Source organism: Panthera leo, chromosome A3, assembly GCF_018350215.1.
Source record: "Panthera leo isolate Ple1 chromosome A3, P.leo_Ple1_pat1.1, whole genome shotgun sequence".
NCBI lineage: Eukaryota > Metazoa > Chordata > Mammalia > Carnivora > Felidae > Panthera > Panthera leo.
Genome location: NC_056681.1, coordinates 21,765,674 through 21,788,193, shown reverse-complemented (window position 1 = coordinate 21,788,193; position 22,520 = coordinate 21,765,674). Strand labels below are relative to the sequence as shown.

The window sequence follows — 22,520 nt, the reverse complement described above, 5'->3', positions numbered from 1 at the left end:
TAAGGAATGGGGGAAATGAGAGCTACTGCGAAACACTGAGACGTGCAGTTGAGGAGCGGACTCTTAGGCAGAAGAGCGCTAGCTTTTTCTTTTCGTCCTATTTTCTCTGAATGGAAACACAACCCAGGGACCCCAGATCACCCATGGCCTCTGTTGCATGGGTTCTCTGCTTCCTTAAATCCTCGTGGTTCCATTTCCTTCTGGCCTATTAATAAGCCTGGGCGTGAGGGTTTTGTTTTCTTCACTATAATTTGTAGCGAGGTGTCTCTCTGATGGAAGACCCTTTTGAAAAGAGTAATGAGGTGGCAACACATGTCACCGCCAGAGTGGTGCTTTCATGTATTTCTGTATTAAAGTATGATTCAGCCAACATCAGGAATTGCCGAAATAAACTATTTACAGCCCAGGTTCCCCTTTTTATGTTTCTCCTCCCTGATGATGCACACTCCCAGCAAAATGCTGCCATGAATTGCGATGCTGTAACCAGAGTAGTTACTGCTCGGCCAATCTCTTCCTGCTATTGTCTAGTGGCTGCTGCATCCCTCCCCCCAGTAAATAGCCGCAGTGCAATCTGGAAGGCCAGGAATTTATGAGCATTGACAGTTCTGCTGGAGACTAACAGACACTTACACTGGGGAATTTACATGGTTGGATGGTTGTTTTAAAGTGTGGGGAGGGGGCTGGGAGGGGGCAGAGGAGCTGGTGTGGGTGAGAGAGGAGCAAAACCGGAGCTGATTGGCCAATTTAGTCGTCTTGTCGGAAGTTAACACTTGTCCTGTGGTCTGGGGGATTTTTTTGTCAGCGATTGGTAGATTTGTGGTGACCGTCTACGGGATCTTTTGTACTCCTCACCCTCCCGGCTAGAAAGCTTGCGAGTCCCTTTCTGTCCCTTCTCAAATGGACTTTGCGCAGTCCCTTCCAACTCGGAGTGGCTAAAGGGAAGGTGACACGAGTCCCTTCAGTGGTCACTTCCAGCCGCAGCGGTGTCTTCTCTGATCACATCAGCTCTCCAGAGACAACAGAGAGTCTGGCGGGAGTGGATCTGGCAGGGCAGGGAACGGGACTAGAGATCTGAGAACCAGGAGGGAGTTTGGTTCACCTCCTGTCAGTTGTTGGCCAAACACCAACTGTGAACACGTTAACCCCGCTGCCAGTCTGTTTTCTTTCCTCCATGGGAAGTCGGCAGGATGAGGCCCCGGGAGAGGGGGAGTGGGTTGTTCCGGAGATCTAAGAGACAAAGTTTTGCAGTCAGTCACCATTCGTTGAACACCTCCCACGTTTCTGGCACTGCTGTGTGAGGGCTCTCTTGTTTAGGCCTCACAACCCGCGTAGTAGATCTGGTTTTTTAGACAGGAACCGGCCCGTGCTTCTACAGCTCACTGGCTGTGTGACTTCAGACCTTTTACCTAACTTTTCTGGACTGCGTTTTCCCTTCTGGTCTATAAAATGAGGAAAGCAGACTAGTGAGCCGGAAGCTCTTCTGTCTGTGGCGTAAGATTCTGAGGCACAGGCTCTAGTTGTCAGGGCTTTGTCCTGTGATCCAGGAAGCTCCTCGGGAACTGTGCTGCGGCTGACCTGCTGGCTTCTGTGGAGACACCTGATGCTGCATCTTGAGCACGCGTGAAGAAGGGGTGGGAGAAGAGCCCTTAGCAGGCTCTTGCTCTGCGTGCATGGTACTGAGGAGAGGAAAAGCGACAGATTCAGTGAGCAGCTGTTTTCCTTCGGAAAAATGTGCCCAGTGGCGTGCCGGTGACAGTACATTTGCTTTAGAGTACCCGCATCAGAAATTTGATAACATTATATTAGCGAGGGCAATGGCTTGGTAAGACAGCCCCTGGAAGGCATGTTTGGACTGTAATGGCTGGTGAGGATGAACTCTGCTTTCTGAATACACCAGCACCCAGAGGGAAGAAGTGAGTCCCGGGGAGAAAATGCAGGCCTGGGCCCCCTCCCGCCCCCTCCCGCCCCTGCCAGCTGCCGCTGTGCTTGGCACACTGGCCCTCGAGCCTTGATGAGAGTGTGAGAACAGAGGCAGAGCAGGACAGGGGCACATCGTGCAAGGTTTCTTTGTCCTGTCCTGTCCTGTCCTGTCCTCCGGGCTGTTGTCCCTGGGCCGGCCCTCCCGATGCAAGTGGACCGGGTCTGTGTGGCCAGCTAGAGCACAGCAGCCTCAGACCGCCAGGAGTATTTGCAACAGGCCCAGCTCATTCTTGCCCCCAGGCTTCTACTGTCCTCTTCCCTCCGCAACTGTTTTCTCTGGCCTGCCTGCCTGGATACCTTTTAGTCATCCTTCAGGTCCTTAGTTTTGATGTCACCTTTTCTCGGAGAAGCATTTGATGAGCCCCGAGACTGGAACCGAGCCTCCTACTGCATGGAGTCTTGGTCCTAGGACTTTGCCTTCATAGCCCTAAGATTATGGAACCATTGGCCTTGTCAGCTCTGGGTGCCAGGGCTCAGCCCGGTGCTCAGCGTGTGGTGGATGCACAGTAGATGTTTACTGCCCGCATGAATGAACAACCACTTGTCTAAAGGATTGATCCCTAAGAACAAACATGGAGTTTGGGGCTCTGCTTAGAGCCCGGCAAGGTGGAAGTCAGCACAGTTAACTTCAGCAGGTTGATGGTCAGTCATACACCTGGTGAGTGGTCTTTCACCCACCTTGTTTGGAAGTAAAAACAAACGGGTTGCTAGCCACAGTTTTGCTTTGTTTCATTGGTTTTGAAATTATGGCAGAAGCCCCCCTTTAGAGCCATGCATGCCCTTAAGAGCCACGTCTGAAGTCAAATAAAGGAAACCTCCTTTAAAATGGAGTGAGGAGGCCAGAAGGGGGAGCTCTCACACCCCCATCAGTCCTCCTCAGCTGAGACCCCAACAGGAAGAGACCTATCTTGCACTCCGCACAGGAAGAAGCCTGTACGTTGTTACTACCCCAGCAGGAGGAAGAAAGATTTTCTCCTTGTCCAGCAACAGCCCAGTCAATGCAAAGCCACTACACTTCAAAGTCCCGTTTTATTCTGGTGGATTTTTGGTTTATAACAGCCCCTCAGAACCCCCTCTACCCCCATAAAAGAGCGTTCCTCTCCTTTGTTCTCTGGACTCGCCTATAGTTTTGCCGTAGCTTGAATGGCTTGAATTGCAATTCTCTATTCCCGGGTAAACCCATTTTTTCTGGTAAAATAACTGACAGTTTTATTTTTAACATTAACACATGTTATGGATAGAACGTCCTTATATAAGTGAGGCCACCCTATGACAAGCTTCTCTTGGTAATCCGGCAACTCCTCTAATTAAGCACTACAGGCTGGGAATCCGCTGGAGGGCTGCCCTGCACTCTTCCCTTTATGGTCAAACCCCAGGGACTTGTCACATACGAGCGTTAACTGCTGTAACTCATCCTGGTCCAGTCTCCTCACTCGGCACCTCTCAGCACCTCCCCAGACTCTTAGGGCAGCAGCAGAGCCTGGCGTGGTACAGATGGAGCCACTGCCTATCCCCCACGTGACCTTCCTAAACTCTCTGAGCCTTCGTTGCCCCGTCTGTGAAATACTAGACCTACCACATGGGGTGGTCGTGAGGGTCAGGTGAGGTGACACACATAGACTTAGCGTAGACCCCAGGATAGCGTAGGCTTGTTATTAAGAAGTTTAAGTTCTCACCTCTACCAAACCTGTCTCCGGTTCTGCCTTGGTCCACGCACCCATCCTCCTAAGAGGTCAGTGGGAAGCCAGGCTGCTGACACCTGGCTGGGGCAGGTACGGAGAGTGAGGAGGAGTGGATTTTACTGGGCAAGGGGACTCGTGATGAGCCTGTCCGGCGTCAAGATGTGCTCCATAGTGGGTGGCATAAAACCAGCTGTGTTCCCCAAGCCGACAGAAGGGGCTGAGAGAGGAGAATCTCTAGATTAAGGTGACTCTAGAGAGGAGGTAAGAAGCAAAACCACCCTTAAGCCCTAGAATTGCTGGTAATTTAGTTCCGCTTCTGTGAGTTGGGCTGGAGAAGGACAAGAATTATTGTAATTGAAATCCTTTCAGGTTTGCATAATAAAACCTTCAGAAATAGATCAGGGGAGGCACTTAGCTTGGGGGGGGTTGGGTTGGAAAGAAAAAATTTGCCCTTGGGTATAATAGCATGATTGGCTGCCCCCTTGGTTTTATAAGGATTAGTAAGGCATGCGTAGTCTCCTTGATATTAACTGCTTCAGAGTGGGAGGGAAGAAGAAAAGAGCTGGGATCCAGAAATGGCATTTGACCTTTACTTCTTGTCTCTTTTAAAATTCTTATTAAAATAGGTCCAATTTCCCTTGTATTGCTTCATTAGGTAGGTGAGCTATTGAGTTTGTAGCAGTTCTAGTTAATTGCGCTGTTTTAACATGCTTCCCCTGGAGGCTGTTAGGAGCTCTAAGGGGGTGAGCCGCGAAGCAGTGTGTAGGTGTGTGGTGTGCGAGCTGGGCAGAGGCACACGTTCTACCTCGTCAAAAGTGACAGCGCTTGCTAACAGGTCAGTGCTTTAAAGAATACTTTTCTGTCATCGGCAAAGAATTGTAAGTGACGCTGGTGGACCCCACACATCAGGAAGCGTGTGGTGGCCTGGTGCTTCTCGGACTCCCAACTAGCGAGGAAAGGCGGACCAGGGCTCCTGCCGCCTGCCGGCACTGGAAGAGGGGAATGGCGAAACTTTTCCTCTGGTCAGAGGAGAATGGAGTTTGGCCAGCGTCAGTGAAAAAGACACATTTTTAATGCCTCCATGGTAGGCCATGGCAATGACATGGCATCGTCGAGGCCGCTTTGTATCGGGGCTCCTGCTGTGTTCAAAATTTAGCAAAGACAGGAGCAGAATCCTGAGGGAGGCTGCTCTTCCCTGGTGTTCATCTCATCCTTTTCCGTGGCTTGTCCCTGTCCCTCAGGTGTTCATTTTTGCGTAGATTGGTGGTGTCTTCCCCCAGTGTGTGTGTGTGTGTGTGTGTGTGTCTGTGTTTTGCTGTACATACTCTCCTTGATTTCAACTACTTTTTACGGCTTTAACCTACATCTTTTTGCCGTCGATCCCCAAATCTTCAACGTCTCTCCCAAGCTCTAGTCAGCCCAGCTAATTAACCAGCAGACAACTCCATCAGACAGGCCATCTCAGCTCATTCAAACCCATACTCAGTCCTTCCATTGCCCAAGGCTCTTCTCCTTTTCTTGTCCCAGTAATGGTCACGGCACCACCTTCCACCCTGCCACCCAAGGCAGATCCATGCGCCATACTTAACTCTCATAGTCCCCACGTGTAATTGATCATAAGTCCTATAAACTCTGCCTTATTCAGTTCTAGTGCTGCTGATTCTGCCCTCATCACCTCTGCTAGCTATCACTGCAGCCTCAATAAGTCTCTCTGCCTTAGACTTTCAGCCCTCCTGTCCTCTCAAAGTCTATCTTGCGTGCCACCACCCAAGTGAGAAAGACACCCTCAGTCCTCAACTGTAAATTTACAGTTTACAGAAGGGGGCAATAATCCTGGGGAGCAAAGCAATTGCACATGTATTTACCAAAAAATCATCTCAGCAAGTACAAAAACATACCAAACAAGAATTACTTCATTATTAAAGGGAACAGGAGAACAGGAATGCTTAGTGAGGAAGGCACTTCTGGTGGAAGGGAGATGAGGGCATAGTCTACAACAGAGGCACTGGGATTTCAGCCTTCCAGTTTATTATTACCTATATCCAGCATCTGTAGGAGTGTCTACACATCTGAACACGTTTGAGTCTTAACAGCTGCCCCACGAAGGTTGGTGTTATTTCTCATTCTGAAAATGAGGAAACTATAAGACTCAAGGAAATCATGACTTCAAGTCTTATAATGGGTAAGTGTCTAAACTAAGACAGACCTCAGCTTCTGATCACAAATCTCATACTCATTTCACGAAGTCATGCATCGGTATTTGCTCTTCTGGATCTAGGCTAGCTTGCTCTTCTCTGGGTTGCTTTGCTGGTGAAATGAGAAACTAGATCAGAAGCCCTTGGTTCTAATCTTGGTGCTTTGCCCAGGCCAGGTCATTGTGATGGTGGGGACTCTAACTTGTCCTTTCGAATGGTACAAGCAATTAGGAGCAAATGGCAAAATGACGCCGTGAGATCATGTCTAGTCATTTTTAGTGCCTGTCACGGGGCTCGCTCATGGGAGGTGCTTAGTATATATTGGTTGAATGAATAAATGAATTTATTTAACACCAGTGTAGCATTAGCCGTCAACAGGATTGAGGCATATACCAATAGTTCAGAGCATTGCAGAACTCAAAGGATTCTTCCCATGTTAACCAATTTATGGTTCTCCCCCAAGGCCACTCAGCCTCTGTCCCATAGTAGTGTTTAAAACATATTTGCAGGGCACCTTTGTGTCTCAGTAGGTTAAGCATATGACTCTTGATTTTGACTCAGGTCATGATCTCATGGTTCATGAGTTCGAGCCTCATGTTGGACTCTGTGTTGACAGCATGGAGCCTGCTTGGGATCCTCTCTTCCCCTCTCTGTCTGCACCCCCCCCCCCCCCATTCTCATTCTTTCTCTCTCTCTCTCAAAATAAATAAATAAATAAACTTAAAAAAATAAAAACATATTTGCTTATTCATCTGTGAGAATAGGGTTAATGCCGACCTCCTTGGGTTAGTGTGAGAACTACCACTGTGAGATGGGCTGGCTTATGCAGGTCTGCCATAGTGCGGGTGCTTGAGAAATGTTAGCTTCTTCTAGATTATTATTTTAATAAGGGCCCCAAACATCATACTGTACTAATACTTGTTACACTCGAGGTTGTAGAAGCCTAGAGGAAGACGCATTCTAGGGATTCTGGGAACGCTTAAGAGAAGAGATGGTAATCACTGGATTCTACTCCCAAAACCAATATTGCACTATATGTTAGCTAAAATTTAAATTTAAAAAAAAGAGAGAGAAGCGATGGCATTTGAGTGTTCCTTGAAAGATACATAGTATTTCTTTCTTACACCAGTAAGGGGAGTGGCAGAGGGGACAGTGAGCACTGAGGCATATATAGCTAGTTATTGTGATGTGAGTGATTAAGAATATGGGCTTTGGATTAAGACCGGACTTATGTTGGTATCTCAGTCTTGTCATTTACTAGCTGTGCGACTTCAGGAAAGCTGCTTAACCTCTCTGAGCCTGTATTTCCTCAATTGTGAAATTGGGATGATACTGGAATCTATCTCATAAGGGTGCTGTGAGAGGATTAAATGAAATAATACAGATCAAGTGCTCAGCAGTGTCTGCTTCCTTAATATTAGTGGCTGGGGTGAAGATGGGTTTCCTGCTTGTGTCCCTTTTCTTAAAGTATCTTCCTAAAGAAATGTTGTCCCTCCCCGAATCTGCCATTCGTAGAGGTAGACTGTAAGCATGTCAATCCTATGTGGAATGTAAGACAAAAACCTTCCCCAGAGAGGACAAACCAGGAGCCCCATGTTCCCACGTCTCCATATCGTCTGTAAACAGAGAAGTCAAAGATCCCCCCCGCCTTTTTGTGTTCCCCAAGCTTGAAAATTACAAAGGGTTGCTTATAGTGGTCAGAACAATGAGCAAGTGAAGAGCAAACGGTATTTAATTTTAAGAATAGCATTAAGTCATGTACTAACAGGCACTTTATGTTAAACAAGGATGGAAATGTCTTGCTGTTGTTTTTGTTGCTATTTGAAAACCTCATAATTGAACAGTTTCTGGATCAATTCCTTTTCTCTCCCTCCAGCTGCTTGTCTCATTCCTGACCTCAGATGACAAAATGTGGGGATGCTGAAATAAGCAATGTGTTTGGGTTCTTCTCATCAGGCTCGAGGGGATGATTTTGTGTGTTGCACATCTGGTTTGCTAACTGGTTCCAGTCATACTAAGGATTTACCCACAGGCCTTTCCCAACTAGAGCACAACATACTTGTTTGCCGGCGAGGAAGACCGTGAAACAAGATTTATTTGCCATCCAGAAACTGCTCTTTTGTGGGGAGGAAGAGGGAATATAGGCTCGTGGCCAGCTCACATTTATTGGGCATCTACTGATAGACTCAGGGCTTTACACGTGTACATACTTTATGAATTAGGCGTTTTAATCTTCTTTTTAGAGATGAGTCTTAGAGTTTAATTATCAAATACCTTTAGTCAGTAAATGCCAAAAGCAGAATTTGAGCCCAAGTCTTCTTCCAAAGCTCCTTCCCAGCCCACACCAAGGTGGCTCCAGTGGTCTTCTGGTTGACATCCAGAGGCAACACAGAGCAGGGGAGGGAGGATTGTCTTTGGAGGCAAAAAGACCTGGCTTCAAATCCCAGCTCCACCCCCAAACTAGCAGGTAGCCCGGAGCAAGTTATCCTCTTTGGATTTTGAGTTCCTCTTCAATCAACAAGCCTGATAAAACCTTTCTCAGAGAATGGTGTGAAGAATGATGACCATGAGCATCCTACCTAGCCTGGCATGTGACAGTTTCATCAATGATAATACAGCTACTGCATAGTCTCCTTTCAAAAACAGTCATCTCTGCCTCTTGCAGTTTTCATGTTTACATGTAGGATGCCAATTAGTTAGCTTTTGTGGGTGAAGCCCAGTTGTGGATAGGGACTACATGTGTGGACAGGCTGGGTCATAAAAAGAGCTACCAAAGAGGTAGGGCAGCCACTGTTTATCACAATGGCCTATTAACCTGGACCCTCAGTTAGAATCCTGATTATGCTAGCCCTGGTAAAATACACCACCTCTCGAATGAGGTACCGGACCCTTCTATTTCAGTTTGGCTCACATGTAGAGGGTCTGTTTCTGTGGATAAGAGCCCTAAAGGTAGGTCAGTGAGGCTCCGTTCATTCTTTTGTTAACAAACCACTAGCCCTTGCTTTGTGCCAGACTTGGTGCTGTGGAGGGAGAGTGAACAAGCTCCCAGCTCAGCCAGGGGGGAGACCTAGAAACCTTTATTTATATGACAGGGTAAAAGGTGAGGCAAGCGTGAAGCACCGTGGGAGCAGGGAGCAGGGGCTTCCCATCTGTCCTGGGTGGTGAGGGAGCGAGTGGAGATTAGAAACCGCTCCGCCTCAGATACGTGGCTCTTGAGCCAACCTTGGGTAGGAGCTAGCCAGGTGAAGGAATGTCAAGTGAGAAAAGTAGCGTGTATAAAATAAAAGTTGGAAGGGACAGATTGCAGAGAGCCTTAAACCTAGCTGCCGAGAAGAATCATCTGGAACCTTGTTTAAGATGTAATCTCCTGGGGGCACCTTCTCAGACTTTCGGGTTCCACCGGTCTGCATAATGTCGGCAGAGCTGTATTTTTATCAGCCTTCCCAGGAGTACCCTCCAAGAGCAGTCTGGCACCAGCCCTCGGTGAGAAGCACCTAGAACCGGAGATTAGGTGGTTAAGCAGAAGCCAGACCGTGAAGCGTCCTTCAGAGCTGTTGTGAGGCCTGACTTAGCTAATCTCTGTACAAGGCTCAGGACAGTAGCTGGCACGCGGTAATGAGCATTCATTGATGTTGGTAGGTATTGTTGTTCTCATTTTATTCTGTTATACTAAGAAACAGACTCTCCCAAAGTCTTACAGCTCATAGATACGGTAGTAATTTGAGTTATTCTGACTATCTCAGCTAACTTGGCACAAATTCAGTTTTGCTATTGAGGGCCTGAGTGGAGAGGATGAAGGAGAAGCATTTAATCACTCCTGGTTTTCTTTTGTGGTTTGCATTTTGCCAGGTAGACACTTGGTTTTTTAGTTGGCAGTATTAGCTGAATTCTTATTTTGGATATAGAATTTTCCACCAGTACATTTATTATTTTGTCAATATAACTCTGTTAGTTTTCATTTATAATCTTGATTACATTTTATAGAAATAGTTGCGTATGCAGTGCATCTCCTTTATAGAAGTAAGACAAATACCAGGAATGTAGAAGCAACAGTGGGGACAGAGCCAAACCTTTTTAGGCTATTTCTCTGGCATTTTTAGGTGGTCCCAATATGAGGAAGTAACTTAGGGTCCAGGCAGCAGCTGTGGGCCCTGGTTTATTAAAATTCAACATATCATCTTTATTGGATGTGCTTCTTAATGTTATCATTTGGGGGCAAGTCTTGTTTTGAGTACTCTGGAAGGTTTTTACATTCATTATCTCATTTTACCTTGTGCCCACAATAACCCTATGAAACGTGTGTTATTAGCCACATTTTACAGGTGGGAACACTGAGGCTTACAGAAGTTGTCTTGAAGAATCTCAAAGCTAGTACATGGCCTTTACTAGGATTTTTCTGTGGCTTCCGAAAATTGAATCATGAGTAAGCAGTGCTCTGCTCCTTCTTTCAAACATGACTCAGGGCTGCTCACCTGTAGTAGCAGGCCTCACTTAAACTGCTTGCTGTCTTTTCCTGTTCCGTTTCTGTAAGCCCTCAGTAGTCCTGCCCCCAGTACTGCATAAATAACCTCCGTCTCTCGGTCCCCAACGTTTTGCCCTGCCACACTTTACTCCCCTCTTCCTGGCTTCTAACTTTGAGTGTTATCTCCGTACCGATAGCCTCCTCTCTCCTCATGGCCTCTCAGACCTGAAGCTCAGCACGGCTTAAGCCTTCAGTTTCTGTTCCTCAATGTTCCCGACTGCTTACCTTGAAGTTGCCTGCCTTTAGACACTTGACTCAGCTCCAGTCTATTTGCTCCCCCTGTTGGGCCCCTTTTGAGAAAGAGACAGAAGTCTGTAGTTTTTGACCCTCTCTGATCAGTATCACTCAAAGAGCTTTAACAAAATACACATGCCTGGGCCCCACTTGCAAAATTTTTGAGGACTGGCACTTGGAGCATCTGTATTTTTTAAAAAGCCCCGGAGCCTGTTGCTCAGCTAGTGCTGAGAACCCCTGGCCGGGATGTTCGGAGTACAAGCGTAGATAAGCATCCTCTTTGCTTTCTCTCTGTGCCAAGAGAAGATTCTTGACGTGGTAGGTCTCAGCGGGAGGCTTGTTAAAAATGGCTTTGTTGTTGTTTTGGAGTATGAATAAAATAACCTGACGTAGAAAATTCATGCATTGTGGAAAGGGTGGAGGGAAAGTAAAAATCACCCCAAGTCTCACCACCCAGAGTTAATTACTGGAAACATCATGGACACCATCCATTCAAACATCTGTGTTAGGGGAAGGGCCGTGTGTATGTGTATATAAGTTTGCATAAATGGAATCATGGTGTATATGCTATTTTGTGACCTGTTTTTACTCGGTCTTGGCATATTTGGGCATATTTGTCAGGGTGAGTCTTTTAATATAGTTAGGAAGCTAGACTGTATTTGTAGAAGGCAGGCTAGATTTCAGGTTACGTGATCAGGTTGTAGAGGTGATCGTTTGGAAAGGTAAGCTGTGCTTTGTGGTGAGTGTGGCTCTTCCAAGGATCGTGAACTGCTGGGACTTCAGGTTGGTGAGGAAATGAGGTGCAGACTGAAGGCTAACGGCATCTGAGTTCACTTGGTTACAGTGTAAGGGGAGGTCAAGAGGCCTTTCAAATGGTATTTTGTTTTTAATGTGTGACTATTTGAATGTGTTAGACATGTTGGCACCCAGCAGTAGGTATAATGTGGAAGGGGATAAACTGAAAATAAACTTGTATACATTTCACTGCTCCTAAAGAATACAATTACACGTGTGAGATGTTTGTTAGTGTCCACCTTCCGGACTCCTGTGTTATTGGTTGTGATTTTGATATGCAGCAGCTTGCAGGTTGCTGGGGAAATGCTCTGTGTATTTAATCATGTTGGATTCTTACTTGGTTTTTGTTGTTGTTGTTGTTTGTTTTGTTTTGTTTTTTTATGGTAAGAAAATGTCTTTGGCTTTTATAGTCAGATTGATTTTGCTTGTGGGTGTCCAGATGCTGATGAGCTGTAATTAGCATAAGAAGGAGGTTGGAACGATGTCGAACATTCTTTTCTGGTAGCCAAACAAAGGATCCCCAAACAAATTATTCTCAGGTATCAGGTCCTGGAGTAACAGCTCTTTTCTCTTTTAGGTGTGGGTCTATAAAAAGATAGGAGTGTTGGCGGGGAAGATCACTGCTGGGGATGGGGCTGGTGAGTCTTGCCGTGAAGCATCATGGGGGCGATTTTCTACAGCCGAGTGCCTCTGTGAGCATAGTAACTTTAAATCCCTTAAGTAGCCTATTAGAAAGGGGCCCTGGGCTGGGTTTGGGAGATTTGGATTTGTGTTTCTTCTGTAACGCAGGCTCAGGCCCTGTGACTTGGGTTAAGTCATTTGCCCCCCTCTGCACCTCAGTTTCGCCAGCTTTGAGAAGGAAGCAATAACATTTCAGTGTGAGAGAACTGGATAAGATAACGTATGGGGGAAGTGCTTTGTATACCATAAAATTAAGCCGTGAATAGTGTGTGATGGTGGGTATTACATGGTCTTTCCCTGGTCTCCTACACGCCTTACATTTTTTCCTTTTAACACTTTTCTCCCTTGTCCCTGGTTCCAAAATAGAAGAAAAGGATTGTTGATTTGTTCCCTATTTGCTGCAGGGTTACCATAAAATAAATTAAGCGTATCGTTTTGATAATCGCTAAAAAATATGCCTACAACTTTCTTAAATGTATTGATTACTAATAAATCATGTCTCTGTTAAGTACGCCTTCTGGCTGGCAAACTTGTGGAATAACAATGTTTGCTAGCCTTTGTAACAGGCTGATTCTCCTGAGACGTGTCAGCTAGTGTGAGGTTACCGCTGCCGAAGATGGCCGCAGCGGGGTCATACTTACGGAGTATCTGCTGTGTTCCCGTGTATGTGTGATGTCAGTACTCCTCCCATCAGCCCCGTGTTGGGTACCATTAGCCTGTTCTATTACTGAGGAAACAGCCCCAAAGAAGTAAAGTACTTTTTCAAATCAGGCACATGGTTTAAAATCAGAGTCTGCTGGAACCCAGAGCCCATGTTCTTGATTCTGCACCTCAGCTGCCCAAAGAGACATCTGAAAACCAGCAAGCTAAATGACTTCTAACCACCAAAGCAACAATCCAGTAACTTTAGTTATTTCTAAAAATAAAATAGGAAAAGTTGTAATACGGGCAGGGCAGGGCAGGGCAGAAAGGTCTGTTACCAAGTTTTTTTGTATTTGGTACATGGGATGTGAATTTCTTCTCTCTCTCTCTTTTTTTTTTTTTTTTTTATTTTGTTTTGTTTTAGGGGCAGGTGTATTTGGTAATGTGGGATATGAGGTTTTTTTATGACTTTAACCTAAATTTTTGAAATAATGAACCTCGTTATAATACAGTTTTTTCTCTATATTAAGTTACATATTTTAAGTTCATTTATCTTAAGAGAGTGCATACTGAGTGCAAGTGGGGGAGGGACAGAGGGAGAGAATCCGAAGCAGGCTCAGTGCGGTCAGCACAGAGCCCAATACAGGGCTGTAGCTCATGACTGTGAAATCATGACCTGAAGCTGAAATCAGGAGTCCGAGGCTTAACTGACTGAGCCCCCCCGGGGCGCCCCTAGATGTGTTTTTTTAAACTGTAAACTTGGCATGGTTCTTAATAGCAGAATAGTAGGAAAAGCACAGCCTTATAGAAAGAACATGCAGACTTGAGTTCAAGTCCCAGCTTACACTAGTTGTGTAACTAAATTTGGTGTTTGAGATGCAGTTTCCAGTGTGGTGGAGGGGGGGTTCCCCAGGGCAACAAGCAATTCTTGGAGACCCCCAAGAATTCAGCTCAATTTCGACACTCTCTGCCCACAGATAGCTTCAGATTCCACAGGTTGGGGGCTCAGTCCTACAAGACGACCCCCCTCTTCAGATGCCATTTGCAAGCCTACGTTATTACCTGTACTTGTGACCAAGTGGCTATAAAATCACAGGTTCCCAAGACCCCCTCCTTAGGTTCGGTTAATTTGTTAAAACAGTTCACAAAACTCAGAGGAACATTGTACTTACTAGGTTACCAGTTAATTATCAAAGGATGAGTCAGGAGCTGCCAGATGGAAAAGCTGCAGGAGGCGGAAGAGGGGAAGGGTCGCAGCGCCCTCTCCAGGCGCCACTCTCCCAGCACCTCCATGAGTTCACCAGCCCAGAAGTTCTCCAAACCCTGTCCTTTTGGGCGTTTAGGGAGGCTTCATGGTACAGGCATGCCAGATTCAATCATTGGCCCTTAGAGACTGATTCAACCAGTGGCCCCTCTTCCCTCCCAGGAGATCTGGGGGTGGGACTGAAAATTACAACCGGCTAATCACGTGTTGGTTTTCCTGGCAACCAGCCTTCATCCTTTGGCACACTGGAAGTTACCTAATTAACAAAAGATACCTTTATGGCTGTCGCTTCACTTGGAAAATTCCAAGAGTTTAGGAGTTCTGTGACAGAAAGGGGGGCAAAGACCAAATATACGTATCTTATTATAAATCACAATATCACACATTGCCTTGGCACATTAACTACCTTTTTTGATCCCACATTCCTCATCTTTAACAGTGCTCCTCAGGATTTATACTGCAGACGAATCACCTGGGGATCTTTTAAAATGCGGATTCTGCTTTCAGTTGGTCTGGGGTGAGCGCTGAAATTGTGTATTTCTTACCAGCTCCCAGGGGATGCTGCTACCGGTGGTCCTCTGACTACACTTTGAGTAGCAGGGATCCGTAAAATGGGGTATTATCTGCCTCTCTGTGGCATGTAGTAAGTAGGTGCTTAACAAACGTTAGCCATCTTTGTGGGGCTTAATTGGGTGGGGGCCGGCGGGACAGGCTGTAAAAGAGAAAGAAGTTTACTGAATATACTGCGAGGGAACAGCGGGCAGGACAGTAAAGGAGAGACTGTCTGCCAGGAGGCAGCAGTGAGGGGCTATAGTTATGGGACAGGGTAAGTGAGGATGGGGACGTGCGGAATTTCCCCTTTTTTGGTATTTGTGCCCAGTTGTAAGTAGCCCATTCATTGGTTGGGGCCTGTGGTTCAGTGAGCCTGCGTCAGCTCAGGGCTCGCTGTGGGCCCTTTTTGCCTTGCTCAGGTTTCCATTGCTCAAGCCTGTCGCCTGAAAGCACCCTCTACACTCTTCCCTTTTCCTTCTGACTTACCTGGGGCGGGGGCTGCTTTATTGAAGAAGTACATCTGGAAATATGTATTCCCAGCATGTCTTATCTCTGTCTAAAGTCCCAGGCTGCAGAAGGCATTTGACGAGTAATAAGTTCAGGATTAAGCTTTGAGATGAGAGATGTCCACATCCGAGCATAGCCTGATGGCTTTGGAGGCTCACCCGAAGGTGTTCACCTGGAACTAGTTGTCCTTTAGGAACTCTGAAAACCTTTGCCTGGAAGGCGGCCCAAAGGGAACCTCAGCTGCCATCTCCTGGGAGTTCATTCACTCTTCAGTTCTTCGGCAATATTGGTGAATACCTAATGGTGCCAGACATGCTTAGACACACGAACCACTGCAGGCTCCCCGCCCCGGAGGTACTCACCTGTGGTGGGGAGAACACATGCACGTAATGATTATGATACCATAGCGGTTATAAAGGCGGCCGGGGGCGGGGGGTAGGTATAAGTTGCAAGCTGGAAGCACTGAAGGAAGGACTGGGCTTCCAGTCTACTTGGAAATCTTCCTTGAAGAGGTTAGGAAGATTGAAAGTGAGTAGGAATGTCCCAGGTGGACAAGAAAGGGAAGAGCTTTTAGGCGGGGGGAACAGCACATACAGAGGCACCAGAGAATGCGGTGTGGGGCTCTGGAAAACGCAGGCATTCGGTGCTGTGGTCTTAGGGTTAGAGTCTAAGCACAGTGAGCCGGACTGCTGGCTATATTTGTCAAGACTAGTTGGGGTGACAAGAGGGCAGAGGACCTGGACCAGGACAGCCTCTAAAGCAGCTCAAGCAGACACTCCTAGTCACAGTATCATAGCTCCTATTTATATGTGCCTAAAACCTTCAAAAACTGAGAAAGAAAGGGGCCATAGTCCACATACCGCTATCTTCTTTGGCTGTCATCTGTAAATCTACTAAGTTTATTCCACTTTTCTAGACCTTTTGTAGATTCTTCTCCCTTAATCCCACTTTCGGTATCCTTAAGGCAGACCTCCCTGTGTCTTTGGAGTTCGTTGGATGACGTCACTTATCTCCAGCCTGAACCGTGGTAGCTGCTCCATGTCTTGTCCTCCACGTGTTGATACTTGATGCTTTTTCTCTGACTGAGCTACTCCTGTACTCCCTTCTCTGTGAGACAGGTAGCTTATTCTTTGGAATTTCTCCCAATCCTGCTTCTTCCTCGAAGCTTGCCCCGATTTTCCACATTTGTGTTTAGACTGATCCCTTTCTTATGCTCCCAGTATCATTCCTCGTGTGTGACGGTCGTTGGCTGACTTGTTTCCACTCATTTGTGAGCTCTGCCAAGGCAGGGACTGTGTCTTATGCTGAGGGGCTGAGGGGGCAGGGAGGAATCCCTTTTATCTCTTATATCCCTTTGAATAAAAACTCATTCGGAAGAACAAAATATTTTTTATTATAAAAGATTTCAGGGATGCCTGGCTGGCTCAGTCAGTAGACTCAGTCTACTGAGCAGTCAGCATGGGACTCTTGATCTCAGAGTCATGAGTTCAAGCCCCATGTTGACTGTGGAGCTTACTTTGTGGAGCTTACTGGAAGGAAGGAAGGAAGGAAGGAAGGAAGGAAGGAAGGAAAAGGAAGAAAGAAAAAAAGAAAGAAAGAAAGAAGGAAAGAAAGAAAGAAAGAAAGAAAGAGGAAGAAAGAAAAAGAAAGATTATATTATGAAAGATTTCGAAAATACAAGGTAGAGAAAATTATACATTGAACTTTATATACCCATCACCCAACTTCTGCGATTAACATTTGCCAACCTTGTTTCCTTGCCCCTCTTTTTTCCCCTGGAATTTTTTTTTTTTGTCTTCCCTGAGAGAGCGAGCATGTATGCACATGTGAGCACAAGCAGGGGAGGGGCAGAGGGAGAGGGAGGGAGAGAATCCTAAGCAGGCTCCATGCTGCTCAGTGCAAAGCCCAATGCAAGGCTCCCTCTCACGACTGTGAGATCATGATCTGGGTCAAAATCAAGAGTCATACACTTAACCGACTGAGCCCCCCAGGCACCCCTTTCCAGGAATGTTTTAAGGTAACACTAGGTATTATATAATTTCACCTTATATGGGAATTTGTAATTTACAAAATTAGTAACTCATATGAATGAGAGCCTTGGATTTAGGCATTTTTCTCGCTAGAATATATATGATAGCATTGGGATCCGTTGGTAGGTTAACCTCATCCTAATAGATGTCAGAAGTAGCTTAGATTGAGGGGATTCTCAGCCTTGGCACTATTGACACTCTGGACTGGATAACTCTTTGTGGTGGGAGGCTGTCCTGTGCATCGTAGGATGTTCGGCACCATTCTTGGCCTCTACCCAGTAGGTGCCAGTAGGACCCCTCAGTTGTCACAAGCACACGCACATAAAATTTGCAAAATGCCTCAGACAGTGCAGTCGAGATTTCTCTCACCCCACCCCTCCACGGAGAACCTTTGGCCTAGAGGAAGAGAAGAATTTTGTAGATGTGAGCGTTGAAGGGACTATTCAAAAGACAGTTGGGGAAGCTGAGTCCCAGACGGGAAGTTTGCCACTCTGATTATTACTGTGCTTATGAGTATCGCGCTGGAGAATAAAATATTTTCCTGTCTCTGTGCCAGTGGGTGTCCCACTCTACCACACGTAGTTACTCAGGGCTACCAGGGTGATGCCAGAGGCTCCCCAGGAGCAGGGAGAACTCCTGTGGTCCTGCGGGGGGTGTCTCACTGAGTAGGGAAGATCACGTGGTAAGGCCGGGGGGAGTTCTGGAATACCACGACCAGCGGGGAAACACTGCTGCTGATTTGTGGCCATGACCAGTATCCACCGAGGCTGCTCATCATTTGCCTTCACCACGCATTCATGATGAAGCAGGCTAGGGAATTCTTTCCTTGGGAATGTGTCTTGGGATCCACAGTGGTAAACAAGTAGGATTTGTTTCACAGAAATTACTTTGAAGTCAGTTTTTGCCAGGAGCCATCTGTCTTATTAAGTAAAGCAAAGGGACATTGGTGTTTCCGTTTGTAGCTTTGTTCAAAATGGGCTCTCTGCTTATTTCTCACAACTGTGTTTGCTAAGAAGTACTCTGGAAATTTGGGTGCTGGTAAATTTAGTTCACCACTACAAAGGCAGATTTGGGGCAATGGAAAGAAAGCTGGCCTTGGGGGCCAGATCGGTCTCTGGCTCTCGCTAGCTCTGAGAACTTGGGTAAGGCACATAACCCCTCCGGGCCTTATTTTTTTCTCATCTGTAAAATGGGGAGAATAATTCACTCTAAGGGTGGTCATGAGTGTTAAGTGAGAAAGAGTATGTAAAGCAGCGAGCACAGTAACCCGGTACATAACACTAATAAGTACTTCTTTCCTCTTGAGAAAGGCCCACTGGGAAAGGCACATAGATCTCAGGCCCCTCATTCTTTCTTTGTACAACTATGAAATGGCTGCACCGGGTGTATAGGAAGGTTAGCATGTGAGAAAGTGACGATGGCAGAGTACTTCATATATTTGCCAGTTGTTGATTATTTCTTGTTAGTAAAACAGAGCATGGAGTCGTTGTTCACAAATGCAGTGTTTTTTAGGACTAACCAGCTTCCTTTATCTCCTCCCTATGATAAGTCTAATCCCTGTTAGAATATGATCGGCAAGCGTTTTCACAGAGGTCACTGCATGTTTTTGCAGTGGTTTTGTGCGTGCAAGATTGTAGAACGGTTAAGTTCCTTAGCCTCAAACTGGAAACGGAAGAACTGTGTTAAGCAGCACTGAGTTCTGTCCTTTCGCTGTGCTGTGTTCTTGGCTGATGGGAGAGGGGTTAAGAAGTCAGACTTCAAGAAGATGAACATAAGGCCGTCTTGGGTCTGCAAGCAGGGTTTCCTGGTTTCTGTGGAAATCAGCTGAAGCCCTGAAGTCGGGAGGAAGAGTGTGTGGAGCTCAGCGGTTGGCGGGGGCTGCAGGAGCGTGAAGGAGGACCCGGCTGCTAACGGTGGGCAGAATGGGAGGAGGAGCCCGGGGCTGCTGGAAGAGTGCAAAGGCAGGCCTGGTGAGCAACATGAAAGGAGTGAAGAGGTAGGTTTAGATCATTCCCCGAAGGTCCTGGAAACAGGCTCTTCTTTTTCTTTTCTTTTCTAAACTGAATTTCTAATCTAAAGCAGTCATCCAAGGATGGCATTCAGAGGAGTGTAAAAACACCGCCCTTGCTTTGGGGCCGTGATGATCAGCTCTGCTGCGTCTCGGCAGGTGGATTCTTGGAAAGTGGGAATTGGAATAGTGGAGAGGTCATGGAAAGGGGAGAATGTGGGGGGGGATTCTGGCACCCATGCTCAGCCCCAGGTGTATCCGAGCCCGGGTGGTGGTGGGTCAGGCTGTGCCCCCCTAGATTTTCAGCACCATCTGAAAATATAGTGAGCTAACCGTTGAGAAGGACTCTTTAAAAAAATTAAATCAGTACAGATGTTCAGCGGGATTATCTTTATTTTAGGATCTAAAGATCTTAAGTTGTTTTTTTTTTAATGTGTTTTGTTGGATGTGGGTAGGGAGACCATGGTAACTGTGTCATGTCCTTTTCAAACCCCAAGAGAGCTTGTAGGCCACAAAATCAGTTTAAATTAATTTAGGTGCAATACCCCTAAAAGTGATACGCTGCAGAAAAGTAAGCCGTAACCAGCCACGCCTGACATTCAGCTGTCTTCATCAAAGGGGGTCACTAGAGGTATCAGTCTGGTGAGTCAGAAACCCTGCATCTGGGCATCTCATAGCAGTTCTTCAGAGTACTGCCACGAGTGGGTGTTACTAACCTAAGTATTGGTGGCAATACAGAGAGAAAACAGAGGTTCTGAAACACCAGGCATTTATTTCTGTCGTTACAAGGATGAGGGCTGATAATTAAAAAACAAAAAATAGAACAAAAAAACCCAGCTAAATTACTCCTTCCAGCCAGGTTCTGCAGAATATAACGGAAAAGCGTTTAGACCCTTCGAGATAGTGAGGTGAAACGAAACGACTATACTTTTTACTAGCAGTTCCTCCTGGTTCTAGGACTTTCCCCACTGGGATGTGTGGCTGGTTCCAAAAGCAGGTGAGGCTGAACAGTCCGCTTTCTTGGAGTGAATACCTGAACTCTGGGACGCAATGTATCTTTGGACTTCCTAGAGAAGAACTTACTGGATTAGTGTTATCGGTTAGGAAATGCAGCTGATTGCTAGTAACAGAGACTGGAAATAATATGGTTTAAATAAAATAGAACACACAGAACTCACATAAAACAAGACCAGAAGTCTGGATTGGCAGCTTCAAGATGTCATCAGAAACCCAGGTCCCTTCTGTCGTTCTGTTCTGCCATCGTCATCACAGGACCAGGGGTATTTGTTTGCTTGTGAATGTGCCCCCAAGCACATATCAGTGTGCCTGGCTTCTATTTTCAAGATTGCCTCATGGTCTCCGTGGTTACCGGAGTTCCAGTTACTATGGTCTGGATTCCAAACAGCAGGAAAGCAAAAACAGGAGGGGGCAGGGCTGAAGAAGACATATCCCCTCCTGGAAGTTCCAGATAGCAGTTTATCTTAAGTCTTGACCCCAAATGAGCCACGTGGTCATACGTAGCTATAAGGGAAGCTGTAGTTTGGGTGTTTTTGTTTTTGTTTTTTTAAGCCAGGTATATTTACCAAATATATATGGGTCCAATCATTAGGAAGAAATAAGAGGAGGAAATGGGCAGGTAACTGGCAGTCTTAAGTAGTCAGGATGCTGCCACTTGGTGTAGAGAGAACATCTCTCTCGGGCAAAGTTTGTCTAGGCCTTCTCAGAGTTCCTGAAGTCAGTGGTGGCCGGCTCATTCTCCATGGTGGCCCCCCGCATCGTTGCCCAACCCACACTGCTGCCACCAGAGTGATGGGGTTGGTTTCACTGACCAAGCACATTGTGTAGGAACCATAGAAAACTAAGGATCGGAGTCATTTGCCACTGGAGATGGTTGTGCGTGCACTCAGCAGACACTTAAAGCTTCGTGGACCTCTCCTTCAACCCATCTGAGGTATGGGCCTTCTCTGATCCACGAACACTTGACCTAGGGAGCTTCATGCCTTCAGCTCAAACCCTGGGAGGGAATATTAGCTACCAGTTCATTCTGTTCTTTTCACTCTGAGCCCTTGGAGAATAGTCGTGTAGCAGAAAGAAGTATTTTTTGAACATATATATCCCTTTCTTGCTGCAAGGCATATTTTCCCACAAACTCAAGGCTGTAAATTAGTTAAGCTAGCACTTAAACACTTTTTTAAATCCATAGTGGTGCTCAGACTCTGAAAGGAGGGGGGAAATCCCATGGGAAAGAGAAAATAAATCAACCAAAAGCAACACCTATCATATTGCTTTGCACTCAGTAGGTGATTAGGCAATGTTTGTGGAATCTCATCGCAACTGAAAAATGAGAATACTGAATTAATTTTGGCTATATTTCAGGTTAAATGGGTTTCAGTGGGCCTATTTCAATGGAAAATGCATTCAAAATTTCAAACAACAGACATATTAAAAACTACTTTTTGGAAAAATAACCTTTAGGAATCTCATCATTTATATTCCAAGTGCTCATTTCTCCCTTTTTTTTCTTGCCTCTTCCTCCTAATATTTTCTTAAGGAAATTTGCAAACCTACAGGAAAGTTGAAAGAACTGTACAGTGCTCTCATACCCACCACTAGACTCTCTAGTTAACATTTCACTGTATTTGCTTTGTCACTTCTGTCCACCTCATCCGTCCATTTTATTTTTTTGATGTGGGAACTAAGTTGCAGACATCAGTACGCTTCACCATGAACACTTTGGGAGGAATATCATTAGCCTTGACTTCAATTTTTAAAAATAATGTGAAATCGCACAGTGAAATGCACACATCTCAAGTGCACCATTTGGCGATGTGGACAAATACATACTCTTGTAAGGTGCAGAACATTATCACTACCCAGAAACGCTTTGGGGATAAAGCGTTCACTAAGCATACTGTTTTTGAGATTCGCCCATGTTGTCGAGTGCATCAATGCCTTGTCCTTTTTTGGAGCTGTGTAATATTCCATGATGTGGGTGTATTTTTCCATTTTTCCTGTTGACAGACAATCTCAAGTTTGTGGCCATTATAGCCATTAAAACAATGCTGTGAACATTGTTTTTGTAGAATGTCTCGTGAACAAGTCTTTTTGCGGTCATGTATTTTCATTGTCTCTTGAGGGAATATCTAGGAGTGGAATTGCTGGGTCACTTGCTAGTTGTTCACATCCCTTTTTGATAGAATCTTGTAATTCAATTAAGGGAGGACCATATAAAGCCACTTTTCTCCTTTTACAAACAAGGATATCGAGGCCCAGAGGGTAGGTGGAGAAGAGACCTATTCAGAGCCATATAGAAGATTTTTTTCAAAGTTTGGATTAGAAGGGACGCCTGGGTAGCTCAGTCGGTTAAGCATCCAACTTCAGCTCAGGTCATGATCTCACCGCTCATGAGTTCGAGCCACACATCGCAT

General features: G+C 46.0%; 1 protein-coding gene and 1 long non-coding RNA gene across 5 annotated transcripts in view; one reads left to right on the top strand and one right to left on the bottom strand.

Moving 5' to 3' along the window:
• Positions 1–22,520, top strand: part of CTNNBL1 (catenin beta like 1) — a 160,381-nt gene that overhangs the window by 98,489 nt on the left and 39,372 nt on the right. The gene's annotated exons all lie outside the window — the stretch shown is intronic.
• Positions 312–20,896, bottom strand: LOC122215568. Of its 3 annotated transcripts, XR_006200455.1 has the most exons (6): positions 20,271–20,896; positions 15,034–15,416; positions 10,605–10,669; positions 9,205–9,351; positions 5,699–5,787; positions 312–1,676 (listed from the first exon to the last, which is right to left on the bottom strand). It is a non-coding gene; the product is annotated as an uncharacterized LOC122215568 (long non-coding RNA). The 3 variants fall into 3 exon arrangements; XR_006200456.1 differs by lacking the exon at positions 9,205–9,351 and having other exon boundaries at positions 20,271–20,894; XR_006200454.1 differs by lacking the exons at positions 312–1,676; positions 5,699–5,787 and having other exon boundaries at positions 7,530–9,351; positions 20,271–20,891.